Here is a 24,048-nt window from a genome sequence, read left to right on the forward strand (position 1 = left end):
TGCTTGGCTGCTTGCGGGGCTGGGACAGGAGCCGCGCACTGCCGGGCCCCGAGTTGTTTAGCCATGGATGAAAAGCGGAGACAAATATGTCTGTGGTTCAAAGTCCATCCCGGCAATTACAGTGACTGATTAAAGAGTTGGCCTACACACAGGCAGCTATGTATAATACTACAACTCCCACTCTGTTTCATAACAACGCCATCAGAATAGAGCTGAGCTTAGCAGGGCCTGATAACGGGCCTTGTTTACCGTGCACTGATTGAGAGTCAGTGCCATAAAAGTCTGCTATTGTTTTATGGACAGAGTTTATAATAAGTAGCAGACAGTGTTGTATTCATGTTTATTACATTTACAGACTGGTAAAAAATAAACGGGGCTAAAGGACTGTTGAGGCAACGGTGGCTTAACCGTTGCTGAAGCAAACAGTCAAATCACAGCTCAAATGTAAACTCATGCCTGCTTTTTGTGGAAACTGTGAGACATTCGTTGGAATTATATGTGGCACTTGCTATGCTTAAAGTAGCAATACATTATTCAGTAGCAGAGTAATCCTCATTTGACCCACTGTCTGTCGGTAGGCATGCATGATTGTGTTTGCTACACAAAGTGTCAGATGAACATGTTTCTTCTCTCGCCAAACACTGAAAGCTTTCTCACAAATAAAGGCTGTCTATCTCGGTGTTGTCTGCTTGCAAGGTTGCACTTGGATTTCTGATTTAACTTGCACCTCCCTGTCTTAATCACATGCATTGAATGTCTCGAATGAAGCAGTGTGATTACAACAGGGGTCAACAAGAGCTAAAGGAATGTTTGAAAAGTCGAGTCTGTCAAGGCTTTTGAAGCTCAGATCTCTTTATCGAAGTGATATGATACTGATGTATTAAAGTGATTTGGCTCATACTTGTTGGGAAGGTTGAATTTCATGTGAATGTCTATCTTGGAGTTCTGGCTTTTTATTTTTATATGTCTTGACTATAATGTTGCTTTCAAAACGAAGGAAAATGTACAGAGATTTTTGTGTCAGCTGCCAAACAGTATTGTACTGATGGGCCACATTATTGGAAAATCCTGGAAAAAAAATCATAAGTAAACAATGGAGTTTTAAAAAACAGAGAATTGCAAATCTTTTTGGTGCCTTGTACTTTTAAATGTATTTTGAAAAGTTCAATAGATTGATCACAGCCCATATATTTTGTCATTTAAAAAAAAGAAGAAAAAAAAGAAAAGGCATAGCCATACAGGAAGAATAAAAGAGAGCTGAGAGCTACGGTAGCACTCCCAGGGGCCAAAGTTATCCTTTAGGCCATGAGCCAAAATTAATGGAAGAGTATAACAAGAAAAGCAACAACAACAAAACTCTCATCCAGAACCAGGGGAGCCATCTGCCTGAATGGTAGTGAACTGAAGCGGGCCATAACAATATTCTGCTGAGAGTCGACACTAATTGGGTCAGCATGATTTTCCACTTTTGTTGCTAGGTGGTTGATCTATGGGGTTTCTATTCTGAGAATCGCCTACTAAAGTTATTGCGTTGGCCATCAAGAGACAAATCAGTCTATGTTGGGCAAAGTCCATCGTCTCACATTGTCCTCATTTTAACTTAGCTCACATTTATTTTAGAGATCTTGTTCCATATCAGTCGTGGCCCAAAAGGGTTCTCTAAAAGACTTGCTTGACTTTGTCTTTCGTAATTTTTGTGTATATATGGCCTTCAACCCGGGAGGCCTTGGGCTTGTGTGCCTGTGTTCTTTCGACAGAAATGGCAATGACGCTACAAGCCCATATGGGCATAATTGTTGTTTTATATGAGAACTAAGGATTTGATTGCTGGTCCAACTTGATTGTTGCTGGTAACAGTGATGGGTTATGTGGTTTTCTTAAAGCCAATCCTTATAGTATATCTGCATTCAAGACAATGGTTTTTTTCATGCCATTTCCTGCATGGACAAAGGAAGACATGAGTATCGCTTTGGTGCCAGATTACTAGAGTGTCCATAGTTACTAAGCTATGAAGTCATTGGGAATAGAGCAGATACAATTTTGGGGTCCACATCACAGACTGTTGGTAAAATATGTAGTCATTGTGGCAGCCCTGATTGTTCTGGCCTCCATGTTTTGAAGACTCGATATTAGCATTTGACTGCCACTATTTTGCTCATTTGGAGCCAGAAGTGACCACATATGGACTAGGAGGTGGAGAGCTAAGTTGTCAGCTAAGGCTAGAATATTGCACCTATAAACTCTGCAACACACAGAAACACGTATCTGCGAATCAGTTCTAAGAAAAAGACTGTCCCTGGGCCTCTTTTGTTCTGTTGTTGCTCCGCCAGCCGAAGAGCCGAAGTGAAACTGAGTGTTAAACAACTGAAAACACTGCAGCCACTGTCTGTACTCTTGATATTGTATTTTTTCTTTTTATCTTTGATGGGGTTTTTTTTTGTTGTTGTTGTTGTTGTTGTTTTGTTCCGTTGTTGTGCCCTTCTGTGTTCCGGCCCACTTGTCAGCAAATCAGCATTCAACCGACGCACATCATCCATGCTGAGCAATGTGAAGTTAGGATTTTGGAGTTTGCGGTGATTGCAAACACCTCTCTGTGGGCAAATGCATCACAAATGGTCACAATTGCAGTAGCTTCAATTAAGCATAAAGCATAGCCAGGACTGGACTCAGTCCTATTGAATGGAGCAGCATGCAAGACTGTTTTAAGACGATGGTTAGTGTCCAGAGTTGCACATTGATTTTTCAGTCTTTATCCAACTTTGTTAGTCGGATGGCTTCAATCTCACCAAGAGGCACAACTGTTACCATACAGACCACACTGAAATGAATTGCTCAGTCATCAAATTTCATTTCAAAGGTTGGTTTTTGTTGGATTTTGTCGAGTTTGTTGTGCATGCAATATTAAGGTATTTAAATACTGGTTATACATATGACCCAGATCAGCTAAAAGCACACGCTATACACACATGTCCATGCCTTGCTATTAATCTCATCTCTCTTACCTGCTTCTATACTACAATTGGTAACAAGACTGGAATTGTAGCCCGGGGTCTTTAGCCTTCAACCTAAGGGACTGTATACAGTGGCTTGTGGAACTTAAATTTCCTGCAGAGTGTGTTCACTTGATATAAACAGCATTTGGAGAAAACTTCTAAAGAGCTCCTGACAATATCAGTCAGCGGCCCTTGTGACTGCGTGTCCTCCCGCTGACGACTTTAGATGCTCGACTGATTGCTGTAACCTTGGAAGCTAAACGAAGACAAAAGCACGTTTTAGAGCGGTGTTTAAAAAAACACACTTGCTTCTGAAAATGCTCATATAATAGGGTTGCTGTTTGGTCCTTTTTCAGTTAGAGCAGTGGAAAAGGCTCAAGGCTTTTTACTCTTTGCAGTACTCATAATAACTTTTCATTAACTTTACGCTCAGCTTTAGGTGCATGGGTGGACTCTGAGATGAGCTTAATCCTGTAGCAGGGAGAGAAAGGTCACGACATGTGGCTTTAGGAAATCAGAGGTGTCTCCTTCCTGTACATTTGCATTCATTCATAGCAAATCCTCGACAGGTGCTGCATCTCAAATGTGAGTCTCTCTCATGCCGCTTGCATTTGCCTCTGTTGTGTTCGTTTTTATGTTAGGGTGTGTGCGTGTATGTGAGACAGGTGCCAGGGTGCAGTCTTATTGCCCAGCAGTTGCGGGAATAAAAAGGTTCAGCTGGTGCCCGGTGATCGTTGTCCAGCCCTTAGATATGTGCCTCTGGCAGAGTGCCACAAAAACATACTCACACCAGCTAGGAACCACTCAACTCAGCCTGTTGATTGTAATAAATGCGCATATGTACCCCCAACATCTCCCCCCCTGTTGTTTGCCTTCGTCTCTGGTGCCACAGCTGAAGCTGGCACCCCTCATACGGCCGTTCCCCTCGGGCGTTAAGGTGGATACTGTCATCAAGCTGAGTGGTGCCAGTTCCTTTTATAATTGGATTTAGTGTTGGCTCTCTTCTGCCACCCCAGCCGGATAGAATTGATTTATGAGTGAGGCCTGCGAGTTTGTATGTGACGGAGCCATACAAGCAGTCTACTGCTCTGACGGCTTTGTTCTCTGCTAGCTTCCCCTCTGACACCAAGCTGTGTGGCGCTGTGACTTCTACTAATTTAGATTAGCAAATGTGATATAATTTTATTACTCACTCTTATCTGATAAGCTGATTAGAAGTCAGTTTTAGTTGTTCTGCTGGCCCTGTTTTTTCAAACTAGCCAAGGAGCAGATGTTTAGATTTTGGGATGAGACTGTTTTTATTTTATTTTTTGAAACAAATGAATCAGAATGTCAAATCCAATTTCAAACCTATTCGAGATTTTCTTTTTAACCACATTTAAAATGAACTAGCTATTGGAATGAAACCCTTGTGACCATTTCGGTGTCTACTTGAAGGCTTGATGCTACACAGTCTCTCAAATACCACTTGCATACTGCCCCCACTACCCACTCGGGCTCAGGTGTAGGGTGTCAGCACCCTGCCTCCTCCTCTTCCTGCCTCGGGGATTTTGGGTGAAGGCTATTCTTGACGGAGGAGTGTGCTTGATCATTTCGCCCCCCCCCCCCCCCCCCCCCCCCCCCCCCTTGTGCACAAATGCGCTCTTCCCCCGCATCGAGTGACCTGTCCCCCTTCCAAGGAGGACGCAGAGGTTATGTGCCTCCAGGATGCACAAACACCTGTCTGACCACTTAGGCAGCACAGAAACGGCCCAGGAATGCAAACAAATCCTCCCCCTACCCTTGAACTGCTTCTAACCTCTGCTCGTGTTCAGGAAGGGAGCGGCGGTCAGGATGATGGGTGGATGCTGTACCTGTCATCTACCTTCTGGTGCCTTCTCAGTAGGAGCAACTGGAGTGTGAAATGTCCTTCATGCGGCCCAGTGTAGGTTGGAGTCAATTCTTCCGTATCATTTTGCTTCACAGCTGTTACTCCAGCACAAAAATACACAGTGGTGTGGTCGGCACCAGCAAGAATTAGGAATGGTGTTTGCAGCATGAAGAGATGAGCCATGGCTTTTGTAGAACTCTCACTTGATATGCGAATAATATCCTGGATGGGCCTCTGCTATTTTGGCCCAGCTACACTTCATCTGATACTCCTTGATCTTTGATCACTAATAAATGGAAAGTTGACCTAAATAACTTCACAGAGAACAAAGGCAGCGAGAACCTGAAATAACCTGTTTTTAATTCAAATACTTAGTTTTTGTGTCTCTTCTCAGCAAAGTTGTCGGTCAGGTCATATGGTATGAGACACAAAAATGGTAGTTTTTCCATTTCCTTAATTCCTTTTTTTTTACCCGAACGGACTACTGACAGAGCACTGAGATAAAAAGTAAGACAATGTCCAGGGGACATCAAGTGCTGACCTCGTGCTCTTTATCAGCCAGACGGCTCAGGGCTCGCTGCTCTGCAACAGAGCCACCATTCAGTGCAGCGTCAGACTGGCTAACGCCGATGCAACACATGATGCACCACTAATTTGTTCAGATCCAATTGAAACGTGCAACATTGTACAGAGAGTATGAAGGAAGTGCTTCAGACCAAATTAGGACCTAATCCTTTTGTCATTCCATGTTTTCAGCTAGCGGTGATTATTTGTTTTGAAACAAAACTGGTGTATTTATTTAGCAAATGGTAATGTTCAGCAATTGATTTTATGTTCTTTATACCGTTTAGGCTTACAGTTGTCTTAGTTTTCCTCTTGAAGAGAAGGAGCCCAGGCATGTTGAATTCAGCAGTGCTCTGTTGTGTTCTTCCTGAGAACAATGCTTGCACTAATTGTGATGAATAGCAGGAGAGAAGTGCTGATGCTTTCTTGTCAAACTACTCTTGATCCAAACACTTTTAGTTAATATACAACACGTGCTGTTCTGCTGCTGCCCGGTTTATTAAAATGTTCGACAAGTCTATTAAATATAATATTTAAAATCAAAAAGTCAAAAAGAAAAGAATCATTCACAACACACATCAGCATCTCTTTACTCGTCTCATTGTTTTAGTGCTTTGAAAGGCTGCTGACCTATCAAGCAGTTTAGTTTTTCTAAAGATCGGCTTAACTTGGATCACTTTGCAGAAAAGCATTATGGGTCAGCGAGACCAAAGAATAGTGACATGAAAGCAGCTACATCAAATATGCTTCCCATTCTGCACTGAAATTGCTTTATCTTTCCTAAAGACAAGTGTGCTGCTGCTGCTGCTCCTGTTAAAAGCAGCAGCAGCAGCAGCAGCTCAGGATGTCTGTGCCAGCGCTGAGTCACGGACAACTTAATGGTGTTGTGCCCTGTTTACTGTGTTTACAATGTCCTTGCAGATATTTCCATTCCTCTGGGAGAGAAGAAGCGCTTCTTATCTGCAGAGCAATGGCACTAGAAAGGGAGAGAGAGTGCGAAAGCGAGATGCAGGCTGGGGGAGGCGAAGGGGTGAACATCAAAAGGAAGAGATGCTAAATATACTCATCCCTTTTTTTGGCTCTACATGTGCATCTATATCTCAGTGTGTGGGCTTCACGAGAGGAAGCTGAACCATCAACGTGTAACTGATTCACTCCGCTGAGAGGTTCTCGACATAGAAGCGTTTCCGCCGTAAGGTGCCTTTTTGAGTAGGAATTGATTTCTAATTCAGTGTTGGATTCAACCTGCACATAACACAGCTGCAATACTAGCTTCTTACCAGGCTGTGTTGTGCTTTAGTTTACGGTCTTCCATTTACTTTGAAATATAAATAGGTTTATTATTCTTGATAGTTTTTTATAACCACTTCAGATGTGGCTCTGTCAGACAGCACCGGACGAACTGTCAAGTATTGAAGTGATGATATATAGTAAACCCCAAAAGAAATCAGAAAAATTGAAGGTGAACGAAGGGTAAGAGTAAGTGCCTCACCTGTGATTCTTAGCTGTTATTTATTGAGTTTCTTTCTCTTCCCTGTCTCCTATCCAGCCACTTGATTATTTCCTTATCCAACACACACACACACACACACACACACACACACACACACACACACACACACACACACACACACACACACACACACACACACACACACATCTCTTCTAACACACATTTGACTTTGCCAAAGGCTAATCTGAGCTATTTCCAACCACGTCTTATATTTGGTAACCCTTGCAGGAACATTGGGACAGCACCACGGGGTGACTTGGGGATGAGGGACAGCAACACTGATAGAGTACCATGAATGTTATCGGCCATACTGGACTTGGGCTTGAACGTAGCTTAGATTTAAGCAGTAGTTGGCACTGAAAAGAAGATTGGAGCTTTGCCAGAGTTTCTCAGTTGAGTCTGACTGTCTGGTCCTTGATGTAACCTTGACTGCTCTGGAGCTTGCTTTACCGGCAGACCTCAAGTTCTAGATCTGTTCCAAGCCAGGAACAACTGCGCCAGACTGTCATGCCCAGACAAGAGTTTCTGACTCCAGCATGGCCTTACCTCATGGCCCCTGGGGCTGGATGCTGATGCTATGGGACCAAGAAGGCTGATAGCTGAAGTGCAAGAATGAGGAAATGTTCCAATGACGGTAGCTGAGGTCGGAGATCTTCTGTTTTTTTTGTCTGATACACCAGAATTATCATGCATGATTCTCAAAGCAGCAACTCATTCAGTTTGGCTCAGTTTTTAACTCATTGGAAGCAAGCGGGTGCCTCTGGCAGTTTTTTCCTTTGTTGTCTGTGAGCAGCCAGCTGTTTATAGACTTTCTTCGCCTCTGTCTGTAGTCTTGTCAGAGGGCTGTTTTTCCCCTTAGTGAAGGCTCAGTGTTGCTTGTGGGACTGTCAGATCTTTAGAGGTTGACCTCTCCAAAACACTGGGTTGGACTCGGACACAGCTACGGTCATTGTGCTGGCAGTTAATGATTTTGCCCCTCCATTTTCACCCCCGGTCTCCTTCAGTTCCGCTTTCTCCTTTATAGACCCAGGAAATGGCTGCCCCAAATGAACGTAACTTCCAGGTCAGTGGACGTGGGGTGAGTGGGTCACGTTTGGGTTGTGGCAGTCATAAAACGAACGACATGGCAACTTTTTTTGTGTTGCTTGAATTTGGGAACCTTTTGTGGTGAGCGCACACACACACACGCAACCACATGGGCAGATGTGCGTTGCACGTGCATAAAAATATAGGAACGTGGGTTTCTTAGGATTCAGAGCTGAGAGAACACGTGCGCCCGGCTCTCGACTTATGTTGATCTTTTTTGAGGTTTTCTTTCCACTCAGTCTACTTTTCTGCCCTCTTCTCTTCCTCCTGTTAGTTTTTTGCCCCCGCATACTTCTTTTCTGGATCTATCTCCTTGTCTTCGTCTCATTGCTAAGTAACAATGGCAGCCATGACAGATCTCTGCTTTGGCTCACACAGTGTCACATCTGACTTTAGCCAACCCCTCCTTCTTTCCCTCATAAACACACATATACACCCACATGCTATACAACCTAGTGCCATGCTGGTTTATGATTCTGAAACCCACCCCCACCCACAAAACGGCTCCCTAGTCAGCACCCCCCACACTAAGGTGACAGGAGTGAAGCGTCCAGCTGGATGGAGCTGTTGTGGTGCTCTCCTCAGGGCTTTGATCTTTTGCCCTTCATCCCCCAAAGCATTGCCTGCCCTGCCATCCTGGATAGGGGCTGGGTCATTTCTTGATTTAGCACTGCACAGGGGACAGAGGCCCGAGGAGGCAAAAGTGTTGGAGAGATGTGACGCATACTTGTGCCGGGTTTTGCGACAGCTGGGACAAGGTGGAGGCCCTTTTTCTAGATCATCCGTCCCCTGTGCCCCACCAGCCAAGGCAGCCTTCCCTGCCTTAACGTCCCCCTAGCCAGCACTCACTCTTGGCTCCTCTTAGCTCGACAGCACAGACTCATTGTTTTTAAGCCTCCCTTCGGTCTCTGGGGAGAAGAGGGAGAAGGCTGAGGCTCCCTCTCTCTCCCTTTCCTCGGTACCCCTTGATCCCGGCCCCATTTTTTAAAGCTTTAAGACTGACCTGTCAGCCACTCTCTCTTCCCCAGAGTCAATGTAGGCCGGCCCCCTTAAAGAGCCATCCGCATCGGCCTTCTGTTTGAACAGGCCCCACCAAAAGACCCCTTGTGCTGCCCTTTGTGTGCACATAAATAAGATCAGAGTTAAAGTCCCTGTGCTCTTGTGTGCAGAGACGGATCCTGTGGGCTAGGAGGACTAATGCCGCTTGGCAGGCCCATTGATCCCAAAGCTCCTCCCAGGACGTTGACCAGCTTTGCAAATGCCCTGATGGCTGATATGCTACTTGGAGCTTATGGATGCATACACTTTTAGCTGGTAGCTCCGGTGTTAATCTTGGGTGGTTTGACAATGTGTATAATGTAACATAAGTGTGTCTTTTTCTCCATTATTTATGTCAGACTGGCTCTGGACAGCGTCAGTGCGAAATGACATTAGTTTTCTAGGATTTCATTGCCTTACAGTTTTTTATAAATAAAATAATGTAAAAAAAAAAACCCTGAATAATACATATAGCCAGGTAGAAGATTTTTTTTTTACCCTGTATTCCACCTACACACACAAACCGTAACTATATGTGCTTCAACATTGATGCAGTATTTGTATTATTAATGTTATGACTGAAATCCTTACACTAGCTTAAGCTAAATCCCCTGGCAGACCATCAAGCACATCAAATCTCAGTGTATGCCCAAAGCCATGGCCTTCTCCGGGAAGCTGCTGCAGTCTAAATCAGCCCAGATTTATAGCAGGTCTTGGCTGGAACACAGCTCTGCTTAAACAATCGTCTCTCTTGTAACTGAAGAGGCAAATAAAAAAGAGATGGGCTACTCTGCTGGCGTCAGGATGAGATGTCCTAAAGCTGGAGGCCACTGCATGTCTGTTCGATGAGGGGAAAAAAACATAGCCAGTGCTATAAAACTGCGGTCTTTACTCTTTGACGACGCACTAAGGAACGAGTAAGGAATAATTGAGCCAGGGTCAGAGAGGAGGAACTTGAACGCTGAAGAGAATAACAAATAGAGCAAGGTTAAAGGTCCAGTTGGTGCAGAAGGCAGAGAAAAACCAACTGAAAGAGAGGAATAGAATAGCCCTTTATTGTCATTGTACATGTACGATGAAATTATGGAAAGGCCAAAGGGCCTGCGAAGAGACGAAGGGAAAAGGTTATCAAGGCAAACCGTTACGAGGGGATTAGTTGAGGGGAAGTTGCGCTTATACACTATCAGTGGCAGCTTAGTTAACTAAGTTCAAAGATGCTGAGCCCTGAGCTGGTATTTGTAGAGAAGTCTACAGTACGCACATTGAAGAACAAAAAGAGGCCAAATTATGAAATCCTGGAAGAAGTTGTGTTCTTGTCCAAAGTCGTTCTTGTGTTTTTTGCCCAGTGCTCCTTATTGTAGTGTCTCTACGCTTCCTAGAAAGCACTCAGGGCAGGACTGTGATTGTTTCCTCTGTTGGTGTTGGTGAAGTTTGTATACTGTAGGTAACTGCCAGGCAGTTCTTGCAGCATTATTTTTATACTTTCACTTAACAATCACAGGAAATAACGCCAAATATTTGCATCATGCATAACACTTCAGAATACTGTGTATTGTGAAAATGTGATATAATCAGAGGTTAAAAAAATAAAAACAAACTATTAAAAAACCCTATGTATTTGCAATGTGTGCCCAAGCACAGAAAAACGTGTCATTGTGGAACAAACGTCTAGCATGATGTCAGGGGATATCATGTTTCCTCTGGCGGTCTGCTCTGGGTCCAAATCCCCCTGTCATGATGATTACTTGCGTGTCAATGCGTCTGGAGCCACTGGGCCACCTGTTCTCATTCCTTCATCATCAAAATCGTGGTGGGAGCCTGGCATGGGGACAAGAGGTTGCCACTGTTTGGTGTTTTTTACAGTTTTGAAATTGTTTGAGCTGAAAACAGTAGTAGATTTGGGGTTCACCAAGTGCTCTTGACAAAGACAATGTTGTGTCAGATGTGTCAAATTAGTGTCAGATGTATTAAAAGAGCAGCAATAATAAATGTACTTACAGAAAAAGAGAGATTTATTGCTAAAGTTAGTTTAAATGTGTTTTCATGGTAAGCTCAAAAAGGCAGTGACCAATCATTTGATGTCTAAGTGGCCAAAAGATCTGAGCCGTGTCGTTTAGCAGTACGCCTTTTATTTTTTTCTAGGTGATAAACTTGGTATCAAAGTTAAGCTTAGTGATTGTATATAAGAAGAAAGTCTGCCAGATTGAGATTTTGTTTTTTGGTGAGGTGCGGCAAGATGTTTGGAGTCTTTCTAGGACCCCCCCCCGCAAAAAAAGCAAACAAACAAAAAAAGCAATTTTCATGCTGACAGAGTGCCTTTAAGAGAAGAAACAATTGTTTTCCATATATCTGTGTGGGAAGGAGGTCTTTGAAAGGTGCTCTTTAATGAGTGTGAATAGAGTCATCTCTGGCTGCTTCTGTGTTTCATGTGCAACTCAACCACTTCTCCTCTCTGCCTCTAATCAATCTTCGAGCCTACCCCCCACCCTCTGTTTTTCTTTCTCCTCTCTCCTCTGTACCTCCTCGTGTGAGAGGAGGTTGGTGGCAGTGATGGTGGGGTGAAGAAAAGAAAGGGGGAGAGTGAGTGAAATACACAGAAATGAGTGCACAAAGAAGAAAAAGAGTTGCTCCACTGTTTCTTTAACATGGTTAACTGTGGTCGAGGCTGCCCGGGGTCTTTTTGTTTGGAGCCCCACCAGGCATTGTGGGAACAGCACAGCACTGCAGAGGGAAATTTATATAATCTTTTACGGGCAACATGTATCTGATTGATGTCAGTTTTGGAGATAAAGCAGAATTGTTTTTGTCTGTGGGACACAAAATTTGGTACCACTAGTTGAACGAATTAGCCATAGTTTGTTTTTGTAAAATCTCAGCTAGCTGTTGGGTCTGAGATGTTATCTAGACACAGACAGATGACAGCATCCTTCTCTGTCTGTGTCTCAATGATGGACAGTTGTAAACAAATACACACGACAGTGGTGCAAACAGCACAGTTCAGCAGTACTTTGATCCAAAGAAGGAACGGTTGCATTTAAGCTGCGTCACAGTACACCGACCACGAGACCAGAGCAACCTGAGCAGTTCAGATATCAGTCTGCAAGGAAAGAATGCTGCAGGTGCTACCACTGCTAACTTAGGAGATGATAGCTGAAATTACCTGACACCTGCCTCTTAAAAACACTGTTTTCTGACTATTTTTGTCACTTTCAGGCAGGTCTGTCTGTCTGTGGTGCCATAGTATAGTGGTTAGACAGATTCATCTAACGTGGGAAAGATCCCTGGTGACACGAATCCAGGAAGAGCCTCTGATGTACAAATCTGCCAAAGCAAATACTTGGATCCATACACTGTGGCGACCCTTTGTGTGGGAGGAGCTGAAATAAGCTTTAGGCTAGTTAATTAGACGATTGTGATGCTGGTTAGGTTGGTGCTCTTTTTAAATCAGTCACCATCTGTGAAGCACAAATATAACCCAACATAGTCCTGCTTCTACAAAAGTAACCTATTGTAGAAAGATGATGTCTGAGTTTTCAGATTTTTTCTTTTGTTATTGTTTATTTATTATTTGCATTCCAGTTTCTGACATATTTTTTAAAGATGTGTGATTTATTTAAATTGTGGTTTGTTTGTTTTTTTTCCCTTTTGGGAATTACTTACCATTGTGAAAGAAATGTTCTTTACTTACTATAGTACTGCATCAGCGTTTCTCCCATTGAATTTCAGTTATGAAAGAGGAAGAGGATAACTGTTTTGTTTTCCTGGGGGTTAGCCTAGTTAGCTGCATAGTGCATGGTGGAACAACCACAATAACTGCAGGAACTCTCCATAGAAAAATTTTCTATGGAGATATAAAAAAAAAAAATGCAACGAGGGAGAGTTACAGAAACTGAAAGCAAAGTGAAAGTGAGCAGTTCTAAAGTCTACCACATCAGCAGGTTATAAATATTAATATTTATAATAATATTGTAAACATTCCTTGTTATTAGCCCTTTAGGAGGTATTCTTGCTGGTTGTTTGGCTGGCACGGATCAATTATGAGGGATGCTGCGCTGAGGAAAAAGTTTAAGCAGCTGCATCTTCCAACCTTTCCAAAACGAAAACTCTCATTAATATGTGAATAAAGGAGTGTCTTTTTGAAACTGTCTTCTTGTTGCTCTTTACACAGGTGTATGAACTGTACAGGTAAAGCAGTGGTGTTGGTGTGATGAACTGGATGATGTTGGTTTAGTCGAAGCTCGCTGCTCTGTGCTGGCCTCTGCCAAGCTGGAATGCTTTGAGGAGGAAAGAAGTATTATGGGGGATGTGAGTTTTGTTGGTGATCTTTCTTACTCCTTTTCTGTCCATATATCTCTCACTCTCTCTCACTCTCACTCACACACGCACACACACACACACACACACACACACACACACACACACACACACACACACACACACACACACCTCGAGAGTGGCTGTGCAGTTAACTGTAGCTCAAGTTCATTGTGGCTGAGTTCCGGGAGGCTGTGGTGTTGGGGAGGGATGGGGGGGTGGTGGCAAGGAGGAGCAGTAATTAAAGAGCTTTGGTCGAGGGGGCCCCTGCGCTCTGTTAGATGCATTTCACCCCCTCTACCCTCCCTCCCCGTAATCCCCACAGGAATAAACAAATTGGGCTTTTCAGCCTGCAAGCTGGGCCTGGGGGCTCATGTAATGGGATAGTGTATGTGTGCTTCGGACAGGGACAGATCGTGAATACAAGATACGGGAGAAAGAACATGTGTTTCTCAGTCAGTCCTGAGTGTGTGTGTGTGTGTGTGTGTGTGTGTGTGTGTGTGTGTGTGTGTGTGTGTGTGTGTGTGTGTGTGTGTGTGTGTTTCACCACAATTGCCGTAAGTGGCTAATTGCTCCCAGCTCAGTGTTGAAGTGTGAAGACGGACAAAGAGGCCTCAGCTTCATTTCCTTAATCTGCGGGTTTGGTTTCTGAACCACATCATTCTGGGACGCCTCTTAAACACCTGAGCATCCTGCTCACATGTAATAATGAACAGAGTGTGCTGCATGTTAGACCTATAGTCAATCGGACACCCCCAGGCTGTTGTCCCAACGTGTGTGTGTGTGTTGATTCCTTAGGATTGGGAGATTGTGCAGGCTCAGTGTTTTCACTTTAGTTCTCAGACAGTTCAGAAGAACGTGTCTGTTTGCAGCTGTGTAGACTCTGTGGTTTTTCCTGTTCCTTTGGAGTCCATTGCAGGAATGTTTGCTGCACTCCCAAATCTCATTATTTTAGTAGTGCTGAGCTTGTCTTATGTCTTTATCTGATGTGAGATTAGTTGGCACACAACTGCTTCCTCATTTAAAGTGAACTTCTGTTCCCTTTTTTTTTTTTTTTTTTTTTTTCCCCAGTCGAGGTCTGATGTATGCTTCCCGACCCGAATCCTCAGCTGCCGCTAATCCAAATCTCATTGCGGCAGCGCTGTACACCTCCAAACATCCTAATCGGATCAGAAGTGCAGGAGCATGATGCCAGGCAAATGAAACCAAGGAGGGAGAGTGTATCTAAATCCTCGTCTTAAAGCTTAAATGAGCATCACACGTCCGTCTGTCTTTCACTTAATGAGAACGACCAATGCAACAGTTTTGTTAAGTTAACGAGAGCTGCGTGCGTGCGCACGTGCATGAGCGGCTGTCTGTTTTGCCATCAGGACCTAGATGGCCACAGCTGATCGATTGTGAAGCGTTTTTCTTTTCTTTTTTTTTTTTGTGGGTACAGGGAGATTAAATGAATCCAGCGCCTCTCGTCTTAATGAGCCTCAAGCACATATCGTTTCACCGGCTGCTGCACTTAAAAAAAGAAAAAGGGAAAAGCTTGCCCTTCTCTTTATCTGTTCCTCCGCCTCCACTTTTACCATTCTTTCAGGAGACTTGAGAGGGTTTTGCAGTGCAAAGCAGGCAATGATTTACTAAAAGGTCCTTTAATCATTACAGGTTTTATTTCTCTGGCCTGTCTGGAGGTCAGTCTCATTGTTGCATTTCTTTTCTATTTTTTTCTCCTTACACAAAAGGAACTCTGTTTGTCATCAGGTTGAACTCTGGGCTCGTCTGCCTGCAGGTCCGATGAGGATCAGCAGGTTGTTCATTAAACATCGCTCCCAATCTCAGCTGTTTCGTGTTCCAGCAGAATGTGCTGCTGCAGATGCTGTTCTGTCACTGAAGAAAGGGCAGGAAAGAGATCCACAAAAGAATATTTCATTTATTTATTTATTTGTTTTAGGAAAAAAAAAACACCAATGAAGCTGGCATCCTGCTGAAACCTGTCTGCCTCAAAGCCTCATTACTTAAAAAAAGAAAAGATAAAAAAGTCAGAAAGCAAACGGCATCATCTGTAAAGAGAGAAAGAAAGCAAATTTGTTTACGTCCCCAGCCTCCTCTCCCAGCCGCTTCATCACCATCATCTTCCTTCTGTTTAGCACCCGCAGATGCTGTGAATACAGTGAATACATGATGCTTGCTTTCAGCACACATCTGATCTCCCAGCTCACTGCAGTCATGAAAGGATTGCTTTTTTTTTTTTTTTTTTTTTTGCATCTCTTAACTTGCCTGCTTCCCCACAATCCTCTGCTTCATTCACTTCTTTGACTTAAAAAAAATCTGGGCTGAGGGATGGCGAGGTCGGAGGCTGGTAGAATAGAAGAAGAAGAAGAACAAAAAGAGAAAGTCTGAGTTTCTCCTTTGATTCCGTCTTTAATCAAAGTCTAGAATATTCCATCAGTAGCGATTGCTGCCAGTGTTCCTCCTCCACATTCCTCTCTTCCAAAGCACAGTGGTTTGTAACTCTCTCTGCACTTATCGTCTTGTTTTTTTCCTCCCTTTCATTTCATCTCTAAAGTGGGCCGCGTTCACGTTGTGTGGAGAATCTTCAAATGCAGCAGAACGAGGAAGAGACACGGCAGTACGAATTGTGACAACGAGGCAGGAGGACGGGGGAAAGTGCAGTAGACAAAATGCAAAAGTAAAAAGAAAATCGCTATTGTCTGTGCTAACACATGCTTTATATGTTAAATTGAATGTGTGTGCGTGTGTGTGTGTGCATGAATGGATGGAAGACATTTCAGGCAGCTTCAGAGGGTGCTATTACCAAAATCAAGCCAATGAGTTACCAAAAACTGCTTTAATCATTACGGGTTGAATTCTTTAGGCACGTCTGGGGGTTACGTTCATTGTCTCTCACTTCCAGACAACAGAAGCTGTTTGTCTGCAGCTTTTGCCAGCAGAAACAGAGGAAGAGCTTTTCAGTTTAGAATTGTTTCTTAAGTAAAAAACATGACAGCCAGCCAATGAAAATCTGAAGTGGCAAAAAAAAAAGAGGAAAAAAAAAAGGTTACATTTAATTCTTGAAAGTAACACTGTCAGTTTATAACCCTGATCTGTGTCTTATCTGTGTTTTGTAACATACTCTGCAGCGTACTCTGTCATTATCACTTTTCCCCAAAACTTTGCTGCTTTGCAACAACAACAGCCAACAATAACAGGCAATTATTACAGTTTCACTTAACAAATGATTGTTATGCCACATTCAGCTCACTGATGGGAACAGGGGAGGCCGCATGTGTTTCAGAGTGTGTGTTCTCAAGCATGGCGGCCAGCACCCTGCAGGCATCTAAGCTGGCAGGCAGGCCCATACAGGCCCGGCGCTAAGATCAGACCTTTCTTCTGCCGGTCTTCTGCCTGCATGGTGTGTGTGTGAGTCAAAGTGGCCCAGACAGGGCCGTTCTTTTAATCAAGGGTGTCTGAAATCAGTCAGGACCGATAACATACTTGTGGGAAGAGCTTCAGAGGGAGCATAGAGACGGTATAAGAAGGAGGGAGGAAGAATGAAGAGGACTGGTGGGAAGGAGCTGTGGCACCAATAAGGAAATTCAGGACAGTGAGATGGAGGTGTGGCAAGTACAGAGCAGAGCGGATAATTGAGGCATGTATGTGTCGGGAGAACGATCCACTCTGTACTAAGAGTAAAATATTACACCGTCAGTCCATTTGTCCGAAAGGCAGGCTGTCTCTCAGGTTTTTGTTATGGCTAAGCCCAAAACAAATGGATCTAAAGTGAGACATGTCAAGACGGCAAGACAGACTTGTCGGGCTCACAGTGCAAATACAGTAAAAATAAAATGAGGAAGATTGACCTTTAACTTCTCGTCTTGCAGCTAGGGCTCATGGGAAAATATTTTGCTTTGCATGAAAATAGCAAAAGATCAGCTGGGACTCAAATCAGTGTTCTGAATTCATTAGCACCTAACAGATTTTTTTTAGTATTACTTCTATATATATATCCAGTGAAAAATGTGTTAAACCTGTATTTTCTTTCTTATGACCAGTGTGGGGCAGATCCTCTGATTGCTTGATGAAGTTTGGTTAAATAAAAGTGTATGGGACTCTGCTGCCTAAATCTATGACCTTAGTAAACACTTTCCTAGTGGCTTTATAGCCTCAGTTTCAGGTGTTTTTGTGTTCAACATGCTCTTCATTTTGTATTTTACACTTGGCATTAGTGTCCACCAGGATGATAAAGTGGGGTATGATTTAGGGTGGACCTGTGTTGTCACATTGTAAAACTGTAAAATATTTTTTACCTGGAATTCTATATCCTGGCTTGAGCTGCTGAGAGTGCTCCTTTTCCACCATGTAACCGAACTGGTAACTAGCATCCACTATTTGCTCTTCCTGTCAGATAGAGGGCATCTATCAGGTGCTCCAGTGATGTCTGGTCAGGTCATTTGTTTATATTTGGGTCCCACATCACCAGCCGTTGGCATTTCCTCCTTCCTCACGTGCCGTCACAGCCTGGTTCTACTCTAGTGTGTTTTTTGTGCCTGGAGGAGTGAAACAAGTTTTGTTGTTTCCATCTTCAGCAGGAACAGCTTTCTTGGATATTTTGGAAAGTATTGTGCTGCGCTGCTGTTGGGGGTTTTTACCTTTTGTTGCCAAATCACTTCAATAACATGGAAGTGATCTCCATCTTTAGGCACTAAATTGTCAGCGGAGGTTTGCACGTGGCTTTTGCTCTCAGGCGTGTTTGGGCTTGTGTCAGTGTTAGGGAATGTAAACACTTTGTGTCACTCTGTCATTGATGTGGGGACATGGCACTTTTTTTCTACATATTAACATGTTTAACATTCGCACTGATGAATACATTGCAGAGCCAATCAGGGTTTAGTATCTTGCTCAAGGATACAGCCAGGGATCAAACCACAAACCCTCTGTAAAGAGCCACAACCACCCAGCTTTAGATCCAGTTACATAAAGTAGGTCTTTATCACTTGGGTTATATCAGGTAAAAAAAAGCTTTAGCTATATTTGTCTTGTTGTCTTGATTTCCTACTCCAAATAGATTTGCCAAAACCATTTCTCTGTTTAAAACATTTTGTAAATGTTTCCTTTTTTGCCTCATTGGATCTGTGTTTAGCGATTTGGCCCGTTATGACATTTCCGCTTTTCCTGTCATCCTGAAAGATGGATTTAATAAAAGTGTACAGAGGGCCTGGACTTTTAAAACAAGAGTGATGTTGATAAAACTCTCCTCTTGTGTTATTTCCTCTCTCTCGCTTTCATTATACTGCTGCTGTTTTTGGGTCTTTGGGGGTGGTGTGTGTGTGTGTGTGTGTGTGGGGGGCCTGCTGCATGAAGATTGATGTCTTCATTTTCTGAAATGCCCCGGGCCAAATTAACATTTATTGAGTTACATCCAAATTTTGCTTTTATGAGAGTCTAAAATAGGACCACAGCTTCCAAGGCAGATATTAAATGACGGAGAACGGCTTGGGACACGAAAACCCTTCATTGTTTTAGCTTTTATTGTTGATCAAGGTGGGGAGCTAAAATCGAAAAATAGGATCAGGTTCTAATTTGATGACTGCAGCATCTACAAACCAGGACTCTGATGGGCATTGTTCTTTCGCTTTCTGATGGGGGTTGATGCTCTATTGACAGTTGTTATCGTGCAGTTGCATAATTATTCTCCAACCTCAGGGGATCCATAACTCGCATCTTCACTGCAGTGTGATGTGAAGGCTGTGGCAGGTTAAGCGCCGCAGACTGACAAAGCAAATATTTGTGTCGTCTCTTTAAACAGGAGGTTTATTAGGGCAGCGGAGTGGGCTGCTGTCATTTCTCCTTCCAGACGCGTGAAAAGCTTTCTGTCATGTTCAACTTTCCCTCCCGGAGTTAATCCGAACTGTCGTGCTGTAGAATGCTCTGGTGGCATGAATTAGGACAGACGCTGAATACCTTGTTTCAAAACAACATTATTAAACCTTATTATTAAATAACCTCTGCATCTTCTAGTTTATAGACATCAAGTGCTTTCGCATTCCTGCTACGCAGAAAATGGAACATGCACAGCATAGCAACAAAACCAGTTAGAGATGTCTATAATTAGCTTAAGTGAAGCTGTACCTCTCCATCCTACACACACAGTGGAAAATTGGAAAAAAAAAAGTATCATCAGTGGGAGTTTTGCTATCAGTGTTAAATTGAGGGCTGCACATTTACTGAGAAGCTGTGACCAGTGAGGTAAACAAATAACATAACATACAGCTGCCTCAGATGATTTCTTAGACATTAGGGTTCCAATATGTGCATTTGACTATTTGCATTGAAAAGTTGAACAATGCGTTTGAGTTAAGAAGTTAAAACTCCATAACCATAGTTTTCTCTCTCTGATGATCCCTTTTCATGCCCATAGGAGTAATCCGTTTGTTCCGTGCAGGGCAACACCGCCTTTGAATTGGAAGCTGACTGTATCATCGCCACCCTTCGCCTGCAGAGCTGTGTTCTTATGAATTCCGAATGAAGGCTCGAGTAAATGATTGATGCCAACAGTTTCTCTTACTCTCTCTGTCAGACCCTGATATCTTTCTAGTTTAAGATCAGTCAGCTGGTCAAGGTTCTGACTCTGCAGATGCCTCTAATTTCCTACAACACAACAACAAATTTCTAGCACTGCCCTCTCTTTGCCTTTTTCTGTTGTCTCCTTCCTCAAACAGACAATTGGTTTCTATTGATTTCCTGAGCATCATTCCCAAGATGACTCATCCTTTTTTTTTCTCTGAGCGCTGACAGTCTGGCTCCATGAGGAAATGCTTTCTTTAGGTTTCCTGTTCTACTTTAGGTGATGCTTGTCAAGGTGCAAGGTCCCGTCTGGGCCTTGAGGCTCAGAATAGTTGTTCGTGATAGTAGGTGGGAAAGATTTATTGTGTATTCTTTCTTTAGGAGAAGTAACAACATCTTTAGTGGGGCTGAGGTTGGCAAGAGGTGCGCTGTAGTGCCCCTGAGGAGAATTTGGCCTTCCTCGACTGTTTTGTAAGCATTTGACAGGTGAAATAGTGTGGGAACTGCGGGGAGTGTTACTTTAAAATGCTTTTTGTTGCGCTTGTCGGGGATGTGGAGGTGCCTGGTGAATGCTCAATAGCTCTGTAGGAGCCGCTGGTGAATGGTTGAGTGCTGGGGAGAAAATGGCTTCCCGCAATAGTTGTGCAGATTGTTTCTGAGGCGCTTTTCTGTCGGGAAACTGTCCACATTTCTTTCCCCCAACTGCTGGCTCCCACAGAGGGGTTCAGAAACACTTCTTTTTCTTTTTGATTGATCAGACTGACATGCAGTTTGCCTGTTTCTCAGCCTGGAGCCAGTTGGACAGTCGCCCTATGAAGTGATGAGCCACATGTTTCGCAGAGGCCCAGCTTACTCGCTAACATCCTCGGCCTTGGGGAGAAAGACTTGCTGTGGCGTTTATTGTAATGGCACAAAGCTGCCTCACTGTCCACACTCATTTTCTTTGTTTTCACTGTTGGGTTCCATGTGTTGTGGAAATCTCACATGGGGTACAGTAAATCAAAATCAGTCGTAATTTCGTCTCAGGCAAATATGCTTCTGATCAAACCAATAATTGCTTTGTTCACTCGCTCTCTGAGTCAGATCCAAACGCCTTCAGGCTGGAAAGATCCAGCAGGGCTTTATTCAAAGGTGGAAAGATGGTTGGGCTAAGGCACAGCGATGGTGAGCTGCCCACGTTTTGATGATTGGGTTAGTGGGAGGGTCACATGAGGTCCTGAGAACCCCGAAAAATGTGGGGAGCTTCTTGCTGCCTTTCATGTTGATACACAGTGTGTCTCTGTGTGTTAACCAACAAGAGCGATGATAAAGTTTGAGGCAAAGACAAGTGGATGGGATAAATGCAGGCGAGGACTTTCAGGTAACAGGAACCAGCCTCTGATGGACAGTATATTGGATGGATAAAGGAATGTGTGCTCTGAGAGGAATAGCTTGTGGTTGCTTTTAGAGACAGAGAAAGTAAAGCAGAGAGTGAAGCAGAGTGAGGGATTGTTCAGAGCCAGTGCCTGGCGAGGGCCATTGTTCATCCTTCCCTTTTGAGCTGAAGGAGACAGGAGAGTTTCACACGCCACTCGCAGGCATCCTGCTGGGCAGCCCCGGAAGGGGGCTATTGCTGCCGGTAAAGAAGGCCTGGTCATAGGGATAAATTACTGTGAATGGAGGGGTCTGTGTTTGCTGTTTTCTCCTCTTTTCTAAAAGGAGCCAGAGAGGGAAAGAATTCAACCCCAACCACAGGTTGTCCGCTTCGCTTCTGGAAAGCCTCTGCCTTCCAAGTCACCAATTTAACATCCCTCCACCCCCATCGCCCTAAAAAACTCTCCGCTCTCCCACCGCCTCTGGAATGCTTCAGGGGTTTGTTGTCCCGTAGGGTCCAGGGTGGCTGTCCTACAAGGTTTCTAAACATTTAAGATCTTCTTCATTGGAGAAGAGGAGGATAGAAAATGAATCCAAATAGGGCTGTGCGATATGACCAAAATCTCATATCCTGATATAAGACATCTATCTTCCCGATAGAGCTGGGCGATATGAGATTTTTTCATATCACGATATGTTTTTTTCATTTCAGGCGATAACGATATCTATCACGATATAAGCCAAATAACTATATTTGTAAGATTTAAATGTGCCGTTGCTCACAAATAAAATGTGAAATAATCAGCAGCTTGTTTTTATTTAAATATTTATTTCCCATAATAAGTTCAACAGGGTAGATGTACTTAAGGAACATGAGACTTTTTCAGATAAATAAAGGCAAATATTGCAAACTACACAAAAGGCAGCCGCTAAAGCGTTTAAGTTTCAAAATAGAACAAACGAAACAGACTAAATTGTCAATTCCACTTAGAAACAAAATATTAATTCTAAAAATAAATCTTAGTTTGTTTTACAGAAGAACAGACAAAATTGACTAACTTTTGTCAGTATCAAATAAACTGAGAACTAAAAGGAAATTCTCAATCTCTCCTTGTTGTATAGCTTAGCTTTTCAAACAGTTTTAACAGTTACTTTAGTCTGACAAAAGCCGAATGACGAATTAGCGCTTCCAGTCAGAGACTGAGGCTACGTCCACACGTACACGGGTATTTTTGAAAACGGAGATTTTCCGTTTTCGTTTTAAAAAATAATCCCGTCCACACATAAAAGGCAGAAATGAAGGAAAACGCTGCTATGAACATGCCAAAGCAGCAGGTGGCGCTAGATTCCTAACCGTGCAGAAATGTTGGCCAATCAGAAGTCTAGAAGCCTCGGTGGGAAAAAGTAAACAAAGCTGGGGCATAGAAGCAGAACCGAGTCGTATGTGTGGAGGGACTAACTGTGTGTATATGTAAGCATTTAAACACTGCAGAGAGTAGAATTAACAGTAACAGTATTGTAGAAATTCATTTCACCGAAACAATAACGTGGCGCACAGTGTGACGCATGCACCAGTTTATTGTATTTCCAGACTTGCTTTCGGCACAATTTACAGTGCACGCTACTCTGTTTTTTGTCAGACTTGAAATAGCCGAAATACCTTCACACTACGGAACTTCTATGGCTCTTCCGTTCGACAATCTCTCCGGCATTGGAACCATCATCTGTTTTCTCTTCGGTCACGCTCGGTTGATTTTTCTAGTCGGCACACTCATTTCCTCCATTACGCGCTGGCTCCATTACCCGCTGGCTGCTTCCCAAACAAACACACGTGCGGCTTGGCACTTGTGCTGTACGTAACAAGTCACGCGACGTGACGCTGCGGCTGTGATTGGTTCGGCTCTGCGCTACTTAATTTGGATTGGCTGACCTTTTTTTTTTTTTTTTTTTTTAAGAGGACAAGAGCGGCGAGGTCTATCGCGATAGCTTAATTTCTCTATCGAGTAAAAGTTATATCGCGATACATATCGTTATCGTTCTATCGCCCAGCTCTACTTCCCGATAACGATATAAATCACAAAAATTTAACATTTTCTGTAAATTCTGTGAATCTCGGGCAGCTTGACTTGCGTGAAGTGTTTGCAGCTGGGCGTCATGTACCTGGAGTCGAGTGTTTTAACTGATGCATGAAACTATACATTTTTAGACATAAGTTTAATGGCCACTGTTTGTGAGTATTTATTACACGGCATGCTGTGGGGAAAAACCTTTACCGTCGTTGTTGCTAACGACAACGCATAAAAACAGACGCTTGTCCGTCTGTGGTGTGGTTATATTAAATATAAGAGAAAGAGAGAAATTAATATAGCCACTACAGTGACCATCAAAACGATGAAAAAATATTGCCGTAAACAGTTTATTTTGCAACACCACGAAACAAACGATAGTGTAAAATGAAACGATATATCATCTGATATATATCGTTATATCAAACAGCCGTAAATCCAAATGATATTCAGAGAATCGCCGATATTGTCAACAAATTTTTGGCCTACCTAGTGAGAGTATGATTTTTACTTAGTCTGTCTAGTTTACATCAAACTCTTTATTTCACTAATAACTAGAGATTTCATTGGCTGGCGCAGACGCTGAATGATATCTAGAACCACCACTGGTTAGCCTGCCAGTATGGCAATGTGCAACGGGAAGGGCCTATGTTTACTGAACTAAACTTTCAAAATAAGAGCATTGATTTATTGTGTAAT

The 24,048-nt window shown here is 43.2% G+C and overlaps 1 protein-coding gene across 4 annotated transcripts in view; it reads left to right on the forward strand.

Moving 5' to 3' along the window:
• The window catches only part of lrp4 (low density lipoprotein receptor-related protein 4), a 109,425-nt gene that overhangs the window by 11,140 nt on the left and 74,237 nt on the right, over positions 1 to 24,048 (forward strand). Inside the window, exon 1 of one of the 4 annotated variants that reach the window (XM_085275901.1) lies at positions 13,274 to 13,369. The exons of the other annotated variants lie outside the window; for them this stretch is intronic. The gene's annotated coding sequence lies outside the window, so the exon portion shown is untranslated. Of the gene's footprint in view, positions 1 to 13,273; positions 13,370 to 24,048 lie in introns of those variants that run through there. 4 annotated transcript variants of the gene reach the window in all.

This window comes from Mchenga conophoros, linkage group LG1, assembly GCF_057382185.1.
Source record: "Mchenga conophoros isolate Kocher_MC1m ecotype Shallow Benthic linkage group LG1, M_conophoros_male_GT1.1, whole genome shotgun sequence".
Taxonomy (NCBI): domain Eukaryota; kingdom Metazoa; phylum Chordata; class Actinopteri; order Cichliformes; family Cichlidae; genus Mchenga; species Mchenga conophoros.